Source organism: Accipiter gentilis, chromosome 18 (assembly GCF_929443795.1).
Source record: "Accipiter gentilis chromosome 18, bAccGen1.1, whole genome shotgun sequence".
In the NCBI taxonomy this organism is placed as follows: domain Eukaryota; kingdom Metazoa; phylum Chordata; class Aves; order Accipitriformes; family Accipitridae; genus Astur; species Astur gentilis.
Genome location: NC_064897.1, coordinates 2250984 through 2264422, shown reverse-complemented (window position 1 = coordinate 2264422; position 13439 = coordinate 2250984). Strand labels below are relative to the sequence as shown.

The 13439-nt window shown below is 51.2% G+C and overlaps 1 protein-coding gene across 1 annotated transcript in view; it reads right to left on the bottom strand.

The window, feature by feature from the left end:
• The window catches only part of ARHGAP8 (Rho GTPase activating protein 8), a 110811-nt gene that overhangs the window by 4935 nt on the left and 92437 nt on the right, over nucleotides 1–13439 (bottom strand). The window lies entirely within an intron of this gene.

Here is a 13439-nt window from a genome sequence, read left to right as displayed (position 1 = left end):
GCCAGGCTCTGCCTGAGGGGGGGAAGTGACCGGTGCCGGTTTCTCCAGCGCTGTCTTCAATTTTCCGATTTAAACGATGCCAGAATGACTACAATACTGGCTGCTTTCCTTGTTCCAGGAAGATGGCCTCTGCCTTGAGGCCATCGTGTCTCCCGGGCAGGAGCACCCTGTCCACTCCCTTTCTTGGTTTCCCACCTCTTGGAATAATTTCCCATCCCACTCTTCCCTCGATCTGCACGCGGAGATGTTGATGGTACCTCAGATCTCTCCCTTTTCCTCTTGCCTGTCTTGCGGGTTGTAGTTTTTTGAAGTTTTCATCAGGATTTAAACACTGCGGTGGGCTTGGCCCAAATTGAGATGACCCGAGTCAGCTCGGGAGGAAGCCTAGGGCTTTGAGGCAGAAAAAGGTTGTTACCACAGGGTGACGTGCTGCCGTACGTCGGCCAAGCTGGCCACACGTGCTCCTTACCCACTCTCTGCGCTTGTGGGTGGCGTGGTCTTCGCTGCCAGTGGGTCACTGGAGGGAGACTGGCCGCAGACCGAGGACACGCAGTCGGCTGCGGCAGACCTGCTGGCAGAGCCGGGGGCTTCGGTTGCACACCTGCACTTTCAGGTGTTCTTCAAATGGGTGGCGGGCCCATTTTGTAAAGTTGTTTATCAATCACTTTGTAAACGTAGTAAAGAATGAGAGAGAGGTGCCTCGCAGGGGCTGTCTGGTTTCTGGCCGGTGGAAGGGACAGAACTTCTCAATAAAATGACCCGAATGAAAGAAAGACGTTACAGCTGCATAAAACCTACTGCAGTGGCTAATGCTTATGCAGAGCAGAAGCAGGGTTGGGTTGGGGTATTTTTGCCAGGGGTGGGGAGAAAAGGTATTTTTTAGTTTGGCTGGGGAGGGGGGGAGGGGGTGCCTTGTCTTCACATCCTGGCAGCGTCACCGTTTAATTTCAGGCTGCAATTAGCGGGGGAGCTCGGCGCTGCATCCTCGCTTCCCCTGCAGCTGGGCTGCCCCCTCCTCCCTCCTGGCCTCTGCTATGGGAAGGGCACCCTGATTTTTCCTAACGTTGCTTCCGATTTTAGAAGACGCCTCTCTCCCCAAACCAGCAAAGCCAGAAATCGTAGGTAATCCTCCTCCTCCTGCCACCACCCTAATCTAGAAACTCAGCACTGTGCTAACAGACAGGAGCCAATTACAGAGCTCTGCGTGTTGCCTTAATAATTAATGCGGTTGCAAGGGAGCGTAGGCTTACGCTAGCCTTTAATCTTCGATAGTAATTTAAATTAAGGTTTTGGTGGAGATTTGTAGGAGCCACAGTAGCCTCCGTGTTCCTTGCTGCGGCACCGGGCATTGTCTTTGAAAAGAATCAGGAGCTGCGGGGTTCCCAGCCTCCCCTCCCAAGCGAAAGTTATTTTTACAGCTATGCCAGACTTCACAGCTTCAGAGCTCTTTATTTTAACATGACAGACTGTTTTCTGTGCGTAGGACCTTTTCACATGCCATTAGTTATCTCGCAGAGGAGCTGCTCTGCAAATAGCCATTCAAATGAAACGTGTTGTCTCCAAGCCTGTCAGTTTTATATTTGCAGCTCTTCAAACGTAATTTCGCCCACTCTTCCTTCTCTCACTGCCTCCCCTTCCTCAGAAAAGAGAGGAAAAGGAACTCTTCTGTCTGTTGGGAAGTAACACGGAGCAATGCCAGCCCTTCCCAGCAAGCAAAGTGAGGAACGCTGGCATGGCTTGTTTGTGTCAGGATCTCAGACATTTTTCAGGCTTCATACTCCTAAAGGGAGAAGCCACGGTGGATCCACTATGCCCTAAAGGCTCAAAAATCAGGAAGCAAAGTCAAGACCCCTCAATTTTTATATATATTTAGCTCACGATCACTGGCAACAATTTTTGCACGATGGATTTAACGGTAGCGTCAGTCCAACTAGTGGCTTCTCTTGCGGTAGCCCTCTGTGTAAGGATGACAGCACAAACCCTACAACAGCTATGTTAGGAGTTTATTCTGTGTGCCAACATACTCATCGCATGCTTAGTTTCCTAGCAGATTGATGGCCTATTAGGAACACTTAAACTTTTAGAAGAGTGCATTATAAACTGATGCATACTTTTTGTTCTGTGTTCTGCAGGTCCTCTGTAGTTGAAAAGAGAGACATTACACTGAAATGAGTGGCAACAGCCACATCAGATAAAATTCCACTCACTTTAATCAGATTTTGCCAACTGCAGCTTATTTTGCTTAGGAAATGAAGCCTGGCTTCTGAGATCAATCACTAGTGACTGACTGGTGCAAACAGAAAATGCCAGGCTCCGCTTCTGTAAGCCACTTTTAAGTTCACCATGGTGAATATCATTAAAGGAAAAGTGGGGTTTTTTTCTTCCCTTAAAAAAGCAAACAAAAAATTGTCATGATAGAAAAAAAAATACTACAAAGCGTACACAGGCATATAGAGATTCTAGCCAGGGAGCAGGAAAAGAAAAAAAAAGATGCCATTGCTCTTTGAAGTTGCTGTTTGCATTTGTGCTGGCAGATTGCAGATGACTTCTGTGCTGTTTAAATGCAGCAGAAATGCTCCCCCCCAACCTTTGATTATCAGCCTCAGTCATTAAGCAGTTACCACAAAAATTTTAATTCACTTTTGTATTTCCTCTTTGGGCTTGAGATGCAGCAATAAATAGCCTTTCCCCTCAGTATTCATGCTGGAAACATAGCTGACCGGCAATCCAGGTGCTGTTGACGAAGCACTCTTCCAGTTGCCGAGACGTAAACTTTGGCGCGAACGTCTCGGTGCTTGCGCTTCATCCGTTCCGCGTGGGAACTGCGCTGTTTCGTTGATCTTGTGTACTCCTGCCCCCCACTACAGTTGTGGCTAGACTGCAGAGCAGCAGTGCCGCCGTGATTGCGGCTCTCCATCGCCTGCCGGCCCGGCGAGCGGGTGGTCTGGCTCACTCATTGCACTCTTGAACTCCTGCGCGCTTACTTCCCTCTCGGGGAGCCGAAGGGAAATGTAAGGAGACCCCAGGGTGCCGAGCAAGAATCATGGCTAATTCAGTGCCCTGAAAATCAGAGTGCTGCTAGGTTCATTATTTTCCATTTCAGGAGGCTTGAAACAATAATTTCATGAGTGAGCCCAATATCTCTTTAAAAATTACATCTTCCCCGCCTCTACGCACACTCCTCATTTTCCGAAGTGGGGAGGTTTGCTGCAGCAGCACAAGGGAGAACGAGCCGCGCGCGGCTCCGGGAAGGACTTTTGATCCCTGCATATGGGTGAGCAAAGCTCCGAGCCGGTGAGCAACAGGCGCCGGGCAGCACCAGCAGTGAGCCTCCTCCCTTGGTACCCAAGCACAGGCAACCTCCAAGGTACCAGGGGAGTTAAGAGGTCTTTGAAAAAAAATCCAACCCCCTCTCTCTCCTGGTCATCCGGGACATCTCTTTGTCCCACTGCCAATGTGCTCTAGGTCTTTGAAACCCAGGGTTGTGGGTTAAGCCGTAGCTGCTGAAAAATAAATGGTCGTGCCATTGGATGCGGACATGAGCATCCTTCACCCTGATGGGCTTTCGTGTCCCTTCCCAGCAGCCCTTCCCAGTTGTCTTTGTATGCTTCTTAGGGCCACTTCTGATTTGTTTGGCCATGGAAATGTTATTGCTTTGTCTTAGTTAAAAACCCAAGGAGAATTAAGAAGGGGCGGCATTAGAAATAAGTGCACGAAACAGCAAACTGAGAAAAAGGAAATGCTGGTGTGGATATTATGTTATTGTTTAAGTAGACTCGGCAATTTTCCAGTGGTTTGAAATTGCATCATTAAAAAAAAAAAACAACACATGTTGAGCTACTGTGTTGATGTGCTGCTTATCTTCCTCGATTACTTCGTGACTGTAAAAAATAAACCAAGTCCCACCCAGTAGTTCACTTCATCTGGGGGTGCCACCTGGATCATTGCAGCATCATTACTGGGTCCTATTCTTAAAGCACGGAGGAGGTCGACGGTGCGTCATTTCTACCTGCAAACTTGCCAGGGGAAAATAAATACCCAGCTTCACTGTGGCTCGGGAGGCTCCTTGTCACAGGACTGAACACCCGATGGGCAACAGCCGCTGCAGCACGTCCCGGTTGCCAGCTGAAGGCTGGACCGCACGTCTGTGCCGGGCAGCAGCCGCCGAAGGGCGAGCTGCAGTAGGGAACATCAGCATGAGCCTTACCAGCTCAGGAGCTAATCCCTGTGCTATGCCGTGTGACGCTGCTAAGCACTTTTAAGCCATCCCAGTGAGAGCTTTTGCTTATGTTGGTATGTTTGTACTTCACCTGTGACGGATCCTCTGTTTTATCCGGCTTCTCTTAAGCTCATGGCTAGACAAGGGACCGTTTAATGGCTTCCTAGCTGGTGCTTTGAATACACATTGGAAGAGCTTCCAACAAGTTCATGTCTCTGCCTGTTTGGTTTTGGTTTTTTTTTTTTAAAGCTCTACTTTGCACATGGCTTTGAATGCTACCCAGGACCTCAGTGTAATGCTGACCTTGGGAAGTTCCTGGTTCCCAGTTTACTTGCCCAGCCCAACCTTTTCCTACGAACTGACACTCTCGTAATGCTCTGAAAGAATAAAATTTGACTGTCATTAAAGCAGAAGTGTCAAGCCCAGATTGGAAAGGAGAACCTGGCACGTCCCTTCTTCTTCATGGCCATTGACAGAACTGGCGGGAGGTCCATCACCTGTGGGAAGGGTTTGCCCAGATATGGATGTTACCAAGCCCTGTTAGCTGTATTCAGTGTTGAGGCTCATTTGTCCGGTCCTGCTCAGCTCTGGGAGGCTCCAGTCTGATGGAAATGGCTGATTCCAAGGACTTTTCACACAACATATTTCTACATGTTTGGGTTTTTTTTGTCCTCCCAATGAAATTTATCTCAGGGTTTCCAAGCAGCTGGGGAAGAGCTGAGACTGTGCTGGGCAGCGCTGCCCCAGCCACCCATCCCCTCTCCCTCTGCTGAGGGTCTCCAGGGGCCTCATCCAGCCAGGATCGAGGATGGGGGAGGAGAGAGTCACCACCAGCCAAGTGCAGGTTACATGAATTCAGCTGAGTTGGGATTTGATCTGACATCAGCCACCCGGTGGCTTCAAGCTGAGCAGTGTTGGAGTTAGAAAAGGCTGGGGTAGCAACACAGATTTGATGCGATTCTTCCAAAGCAAAACCAGCCACTGTCATGGTCAAATATGACATATTTGAAGTAGAGGAGATGACCCTCGGTTGCACAGCTTCTCCCCTCTGCTCCTCAAGTCGGTTGGGTTGGAGGAGGGTGAGCGAGAGCAGGACTTGGCCCTTAGACAAAAGGACATTTGGTTTATCAGTCCCTCATGTCTAGCATTAACTCTTGCACAGGAGGTCATGGCTCTTGTTTCCAGCAAACACTTGTGGTCTCTCTCCACCTCCTCCTCTCTCTCCCCTGTTTATCGAAAAGCCTGGAGTTGGTCCAGGGAACAAGGGATTTCTGGGTTCAGACCCAGGGTGAGGGTTGCTGACCTTTAAGTCAGGTTTTGGCATAAATTTCAGGGGTGATGGTCCCCTTTCAAGAAATGGCAAACAGGGGAAGAAATTAGCAGGCGCCGGTGTGGTGGAGTGAGAGGTGAGAGCAGGGACAAGACGAATCAGCAGAAAATTAAACAAAATTATGATGGTCTGTGGATGCTAACCCTCCTAGCTCTGGGCAGGCTCCTATTTTGTAATGAGTGGTCTCTCCACTCAGCCCGTGCCAGGCAGATGCATCTCAAATGTCTGTCTGGGCTGTCAGGCCCTTAGGAATATCTGTTTGATAGCTCAAGATCCCTTCCCCACCCCTCACTTATTTAATAGCTGAAGATGATCAAGCCAAGTTCTTTGTTTTTATTTTTGGGGTAACTAAGAATAAAAAGTGTGTCATTAGCTGCAAAACAAGGACCGCCTACAAACCCAGAGCATGAAGGGCTCTTTGAAGGCCACCAGCGTTCCGAGTGGAGCGATGAGTACAAGGAGCAATGCATCAACCCGATCTCTCCGCAAAGCTGCTTGTGCCCAGCCAGGCTGGGCAGTGTCCAGCACTGCAAGGTGAAGCGTGTTTTGCATCTCTACTTTGGACAGACGAAGGGACAGAGAAAAAGACAGACAGACACACACAGAGCAGCATGGGATGGTCACCTCCATATCTGAGCTCTTGCCTGGGATGGGCTTAACACCTCAGGGGAAGGGGGAAAATTGTTTCAGTCTCTGTGAGCTCTCTCCTCCTCCTTGGCTCGTGTTCCCAAAGCAGCTTTTCTGCACAGACAGCTCAAAGCCACTTGGCCTGCTGGGATTCCTGCTGGGTTGTGCTGGGTGGGGAATGAAAGGTCATAGTAGAGACACTCACGGTGTTATGTGAACACCCCTTGGCAAATGCTCTGGCAGGTTATGATGGTTGCTGTCAGCTGGCCAGGCTGCTCCCTGCAGTTTCACTGATGCAACCTGTGGTTTCTTACTGACGCCCACGGCCGAGACGCGTGGCGGTGCCCCTTACTTGCCTAAGCAAAGGCAAAAGGGTCCTAGTTGGGAACCATGTCCCCAGATGTCAAGCATGGATTGGGGGTGGCAAAACAAAGTAAAAATTAACAGGCTGCGCAAATGGTGTTTCCTTTAACGGGGGATCTGCCTGCACGGGGGGACCTGCCTTCGCTCCCCTGGGCGCGTTCCAGCCGCGCAGCCGAGCGAGCAGTCTCCTCCACCAGTTCTGCCCCGGGGGTGGCCGGCCGGCCTTGCCAATCTGCCCACGCTCCTCCGAGACGGACGGGGAACTGGTCGACGGACCTGCTGGGCCTGAGCGCTCGTTGTCGTCGGCGGCCTCTCTCCTCTCCCACTCGTGCTCCTCCCGCCAGTCCCCGGTGGGGAGCTGGACCCGGACTGGCTCGGGGCGGCCGTTCCCTTGCCCTTCACGGCTGCCGAGGCCGCTCGGAGACCAAACCGAGGTCGCCAGCCGGCCCCTTCTCCTCCCGCCGTGGCCCCCCGACGCCTTCGGAACCCCTGGGCCGGTTCCAGCCGCGTCTGGCCGGGGAAGGGAGGTCGGTCCCACGGACGACGTCTGCCCACGGAAGAAGCGCCGCGGAAACAAAGACCCTCCCTGGTGCGGGGCGAGGACGGAGCTCGAGCTCACCTCTGCGAGCCACGGGGTCCGGAACCTGGAAGAAGAAACCCGAAGCGCCCGCAAGCCCAAACTGCCCGAAAGCCAGTCCTTCCTCACCGGCACAGAGGCGAGGGAAGGACCCGGCGGGCGGCATCCCTCCTCCCCCGTGTCACACACCAGCCATCCCCGCCTCGGCGCCGCTGACTACGGCATCCGAACACGTGGAGCAAACCCGGTGAGATGTGGTAAGGCGGCACTGCCTTCCCCTCCCGTACGAGGTCAGGCCGCGGAGTCCCCTGCGCCGCCATCCTCCATCGAACCCCTTGGGCTGTTTCGGCGACGGTTCTGGCTCTTGCTATAAGCCTTCGGAAAAGCCCCTGCCAAGCGCCCGGGGACGACGACAACCAGCCCGGCTACCCAAGGGCGACCGACGGGGGACTCTTCTGCAGGGAACTGCCGACGCATCGCTCCCCGACGGCTCGACCGCCGCACACCCTGCTTCTCCCCATCCCCCCGGCGAGGAAGAGGAACGCCAAAATCCTCTACCCTCCGTTGCCTTCCCGTACTCAAGCGTTACACCAGGGGTTTGTGCTTTCACCCAAAAAGCCACTCTTATGAGGAGCGGCTGAGGGAATTGGGATTGTTTAGGCTGGAGAAAAGGAGGCTCAGGGGAGACCTTATGCCTCTCTACAACTACCTGAAAGGAGGTTGTAGCCAGGTGGGTGTCAGTCTCTTCTCCCAAATAACAAGAGCTAGGACAAGAGAAAATGGCCTCAAGTTGTGCCAGAGGAGGTTTAGATAGGACATAAGGAAAAATTTTTTCAGCAAAAGGGTTGTCAAGCATTGGAACAGGCTGCCCAGGGAAGTGGTTGAGTCACCATCCCTGGAGGTATTTAAAAGACCTGTGGACGCGGCACTTGGGGACATGGTTTAGTGGTGGACTTGGCAGTGCTAGGTTTACGGCTGGGCTTGATGATTTTAAGGGTCTTTTCCAACCTAAAGGATTCTGTGATTCTATCATCACCCCTGCCTGTGCCCTGGGCATTTGGGGCTGCCATGGGGCTGCCTCATAGAGGGTCACCCAATGTGCTGGGGCCAGAGGGGCACTTTTTTGGGAGCAAGGCTGCTCTAGGTGTGTGTCTGTGACCGTTTCATTTGACTGGGCTCAGACCGGAGCCAGGAGGGGAGTCCCGGCAATGCCCATCGCCTGCCGGCTCCTGCCCTGCCCAGGCAGCGCTGGAGCAGTAACTAAACATTTCAGCCTAGTAAGAATTGAAAGGCACATGTAAAGGCCTCAGACATGAAATAATAATGAAACAAAAAAAACAGATCAAAGTGTTTAATTTCACTCTAAGTAAGTACTTTACTCTCACTCTTAGAAATTCTTATCAAAGACAGGCAGATGTCACTGCCTCCAGGGGTCTCAACTCGGTGGTTCCTGATTTGCATTTACTCCACAAATTTGCCTTCAAAACCAGAGACCTATGGTGTAAAAGCTGCAGCAGGTTTTGCTGTGGCAAAACCACATGCTGAAATTTAAAAACACCACGGAGCTGGGTAAGGCTTTTCCAGAGATGATTCAGTGCTGTACAATTGTAAATACAAATAAATCCCTGTACAAATGACATCAAGCCTTCACATACTGGCAAAATGAAGTATTATCAAGTAACATAAATGTTTATTTCTACAGTAGAACGCTAGCATAACCCTTCCTTTTGGGGCTGTGTATTAGGCAGGAGTGGGTTCACAAGGTTTATAAATGAAATGCTGTCCCAGCCCCACCGTGGCATGGGCTGGGCACCCACTCCTGTGGCACTCGGCCCCCATTAGTCCCCTTTTTCTCCAGATGAAGGTGGGGATTGCTGGGCTTTCATGTGAGGTGGTTTGCCTCATTTTCTGTTTTACCCTTCTGATCATCAAATTGCTTTCCTCAGTCAAAAGCTCACTTAATGAGCAACACAGGTAATTAGTTTATTGGAAATGGCATTGCAAGGGCCAGCTGGGAGCAGGGCAGGGGCAGATCACCTGGGGAGGGCACCATGAATTTGGGACATTTCCCCCTGGGATCTAGACTCATCCTGGCTTGGCCAGCCGGGCTGGCAGCCTCTGCAAAGATGACATCAAAGCAACCGGATCATCAGGGAGCACAAAACCGGGATGCGCCCAGAGGAGCAGGAGCTGCCGTGGCTGCACCAAGCATATGCGGCTCTTAATCTGTAAGGGGGCATCGATGTGTGGGTGCCACTCGCTCATGGCAGCAACTTGCTGAGGAGGTCGTTAGCACGAATATGCAGAGATCACGCTATAGGGATGCTAGCGTTGGCCTGTCTGTAATGAATTGGGTCTCCCTGGGAACAGAAAGGGCTGAGGATGGATGGATGGACACCCCCACATGCTTCCCTGACCAGCAGGTAGAAGGGGGGGGGGTGTCTTCCTCCATCCCTCGATGGAGCTGGGCCACCAGTTTACCCACCCCGAGCTGCCCCAGCCCCCAGGAGATGCCCGAAGGGTGTTGGGACTCCCTGGCATCCCAGCTGCAAGGAGCCAGGGATGCGCTGCAGGGCTTTGCCCTGCTGAATTTTGGAAGATGAGGTTGCACAGGGCAATGCCAGGTCACTGGGATAACTCCTCGTCTGCCAGCAGCGGTCCAGCTGGGTTGTTTCTCTGCAGTGGTGCTATGAGAGGTCCTCATGGTTGCCAGCCTGAAGGGTATATCAGCCAGGAGCGGGTTGGACAGACCTTGTTTCTGAGCTCAGCTAACAGCCTAGAAAATTAAACCGCAGTCTAAATCCTCTTGGAGAGAAAAAAGCAACATCCTATGTGTTACCAGGGCATAATAATAATAATAATAATAATAATGATAATAATAATAATAGCAGTGCCAGAGATGCGCGCCTTCAAAGAAAATAGTGCAGAAAATAATTGAGCACTAACCTAAAAGCCTGGGGTGCTGCTCCCTGGCTTTGGCAGTGCTTCCCAGCAGTGGGGTCTCCCCACAGCCATAAGCTCCTGATGAACATCAGGATTTTGGATTGAGGCAGATTTTAAAGCGCCAAGACTGAAGTTGACTCTCCTTGAACTATCAGGACCCGTTTGCCAGCTGTTAGCACAACTGGAGGAGCACAGGAGCTACGGTGCCAAGAGCTGGGGATGCTCAGCCATGCACTGGATCAGGTCACAAGAGATTTATGCTTCTCTTTTAGCGGCTCTGGGCAAACACTTGGACCACTGGGGAAAGCTACAGAAAGGGTGTAGACTTGCTTTTCTCTGCCCAGACAGAAACAAATCACTGGCCCCAAATCATCATGATTACACCACAGTTAAAAAGAAATTTACCTACTTAAGGCCTGCTTTCTTTTGGTGACTGCATGTGATGTGGTCGGCCAGGGACCAGGGGTGCAAGGACTCCCCAGGGTCACCCTGGGACTGATGCCGGCAGAGGCAGGATTTACCCTCAGGGACTGACTCTCTTGGCATAGTACCAAAGCCACCCTCTGCTAACACCAGACATTTCAGCCTTGGAAATGCCCATTCAAGCCTGGCCAGCTAGCTAGGCACCACGGCTGTGCCACAGAAGGATTTTTTTCCAGGCAGATGCTTGGTGTGCTCTGTAAAACTTTGCTCTGATATTTGTCCCCTGCCCCCTCCCAGGCCCAGGGAGAAATTCAGCGTTTAAGCAGTGCATATGGGTGAGCATCTTGTCTCATAGGTGCCAGCTCGAGCACCCAGGCTGTTGTTTTGTAGCATCGCCTCAGTTGTTCCTACGTTATAAATACTAAATTTGGGGTGCTGAGTTCAGATGCTCCCAGTTGGAGGTGAGATTTGACTCCCACCCTTTGGCTGCTGGCACCATCCTGCTGGGCTGGTGGACCGGTAGAGACCTCGTGCCGGGAGGTCTTCGGAGCTCCTGGTAAAGATGGATGTAGCGGGAACCCTCCTGTCGCAGCCTCCCCCTCGCCCCTAAACAACCACTCGGAGAAAACTTCCCACCATTTTGCAGCAGCCCTTCCCCAAGGCGCCGTCGCCCCAGCTCCGAGCGCTGCTCCCAGCACACACCAGTGCCCCGGCCCACGGGGGCTGTGGGCACAGGCAGACCCGCAGTCGGCAGCTGGCGGGGATGAGAAGGCTGTCAGGCAGCCACCAGGCACCGCGCCGGAGCCGCCGTCTGAAGTCATCCTGAATTAAAAAACTAATGATAGTTTTCTTTGATAGCTCATTTTTGATAGCGCAGCTGGATAAAAAAACAGCCACAAAGGGAATTCATTTTTTTTTAAATAATTAATTTGACTCTCTTTACTAGATGATTTCTGGGTATTTTCAGTCATCTTTTTAATTTCTCTCTGTACAACATGAAGGAAGTCTTTGGCAAATAAAATGATTGTCAAAGTCCTGGGCGAGGGAAGGTGCGGGAATGAAAAATTTCCCAGTGTGCTGATATTAGCTTATCAGCCAGCCTTGCTTTCCATGGACAAAGAATGGAGCAAACCGGATTAGGCCCAGACAAAATGCCTGGTTTAAAGACCAAGGCTGGCTTCGTGAGGAGAAGGTTGGCTGGAATATTTGCAACAAAGGCAAGAAGCAGAACACGCTAGTGCACAGGGGACCAAATCTGGCACAGCGCAGGTGGAGACACCTAACCAGCTGTCATGAAATGGTTATGATGTTTCCCACTCACAGCATTAAGCGTCTATTCACCAGAAGTGCGTCTGTCCAGGTGCTTTCCCTTTCCCACCTCACCTTCTCCTCTCCTTTAGAAGTTGAAGGAGCTTGGGGCTTCAAGCAGCAAGCACAGCCTGTGGCCAGTTTTGGGGCTCTCACTGGCAAGAGGCAGGGCAGGGCACCACAAACCTCTTATGGGTAGATGGAGAAGTTCGCTGGCATGAAGGACAAACAGAAACGCCTTTGAAAAATCCTCCCCCCAGCAGCTGATCATTTGTTCATGATGATAATCAAATCAACCATTAACTCGCACTTAGCTAAACTGATGTGTGCAAAGACAAAAGGAATGTGCCCAAGACAGAAGTGTTGGATGTATAAAAAGTGTATGGCACGTCTTCTGATTGATACACATCATGAGCTTTTCTTCTGCTGTTCAACTTTGGGACCCCCTAATGGGAAGACCAAAAGAGGTGTGATGCAAGACGCATGGATGAAGAGCTTGACATACCACATCTAATGTCAACCCACTCATACTTGCCACAGTCCGGTCTGGGATATGGCGACAGTCGAGTCCAGCAGAGCAGCTCTGGCTGGCTGCTGCGGCCGAGGGACACCTACACCGATCTGCATACTCAGCCCAATGCCTGTACTTAAACAGGTTAAGAATGATTTAAGGTATTACTGTTGAATTGCGTTCTCTCCAGATCATGTTTAGTCTAAAACTTCCCAAACCTCTCTGATCACGGCGCACAAGCAGTGTGATAGGCATCAGCTCCAGCTTGATTAACCAGGAGCAGACACCCAGGGGAGCCCCACCAAAGCAATCCACTCCCAGGGCACCACATTTCCTGAGCGTCGGTGCTTCTTAGCCACTGTCTGACAACTGCTGTGATGACTTTCAGGTGACACTTCTCATGTACAGTTTTACTGCATTTTGTTAAATTTAGTTGGACACACAAGGGTGTTCAAAACAATTATTAGGCCAACATGCATTTTTCCAGCAGTTGTCATAAGGCTGAATTAAAGGGTCATTAAAAGATTGATATCTGGCCTGCTGTAACCTGCCTTGGCCAGTGTGTATGGCTTTATTCTGTTTTTAACTTACCGATCGACCAAAACATTGGTTGTTTAGAAGAACCAAAAAGGTGCCAGTGACTGTGGTTAGGAGCCCAGAGCAGTGAAGAGGTGCTGGGCTGAGTTTCAGGAGCTTGAGGGGTTTGCCACTGGTTTTGATTGTCATCGCGCTAGTTGTGATGTTAGCCAGGTAGATTTGGTTTCCTTCTTTTCTGTCCCACCCTTTCCCGCTCTTCACTGGTGTTGTCCATCATGACTCTTGCGAGGAGGAGGAACTGCCTCGCCATCCCTGCACTATCCATTGTCTTCAGTGCCTTGGTGCAATGGGGTTCCTATAGGGAAATCAATAGCTTGAGTTCTGAGGCACCCTCAACCAACTTGTCCTCCACGATAGTGCTGCCGCAGCCAAGTCCGCAGTGATGGCTGTGGATGCAGGACATGCAGTGACTACAGAAAACACAGCCGTCACGCTGGGAGAAGGGTCCTATTAACTTTCAAGTGGTAATTATATGGAGAAGTTGTGATACTGTGACATGCAGAGAATGGGGTGTTTATTGCCTTCCCGGCAGGAGCGTGCC